Raw genomic sequence first — 726 nt, forward strand, 5'->3', positions numbered from 1 at the left:
GAAGTTTTTTCTGTGAAGGCCTAGATAGTAAATGTTTTAGGCAATGCAGGTCATAGGGTCTATTTCAAATACTAAACTCAGCCATTCAAGCAGAAAGCAGTCACAGACAATAGATAAACCAGTGAGCAAGACTGTGTTCCAATAAAACTTTGTTTATGGACACTAGAATTTTAACTGCAAATAATTTCACATCATAAAATATTATTATTTTTATGATTTTCTTCAACCATCTAAAAATGTAAAAACCATTCCTAGCTTGTGAGCTGTACAAAAACACAAGGCAGGCCAGATTTAACCGACCAACACCTGTTCTAGAACTTAAAATCTCATGAGATTGAAGAACATTATGGTTACCATGTCTTTCTATCTTTCTAGATCAAAATTTATGATAAGGATTCCCAACAAATATTAAATTGCCTAAAAGAAAAGCAGTTCTTTTATTTCTGTAGTATACAGCCTGATTACAACAGAAAGCTCCAGTGAGAGCAGGAATTCAACCCAACAACCCAACAGTCACATGGAAGTTCAAGAAGTGGTGAAGAATGGGATATTTACAAAATCTTCAGCCAGAAGTCATCAAATGAAGCAAATATTAGAAATTCATGGGGAAATAACTTCCCAAATGTACGATGTACAGGACCAGCTATATAATCTGCAGGACCCAGTGCAAAATGAAAATGTGGGGTCCCTTGTTCAAAAATCAGGAAAAGTGTGTCATTAAAGGTA

Source organism: Galeopterus variegatus, unplaced genomic scaffold (assembly GCF_000696425.1).
Source record: "Galeopterus variegatus unplaced genomic scaffold, G_variegatus-3.0.2 Scaffold3817, whole genome shotgun sequence".
NCBI lineage: Eukaryota > Metazoa > Chordata > Mammalia > Dermoptera > Cynocephalidae > Galeopterus > Galeopterus variegatus.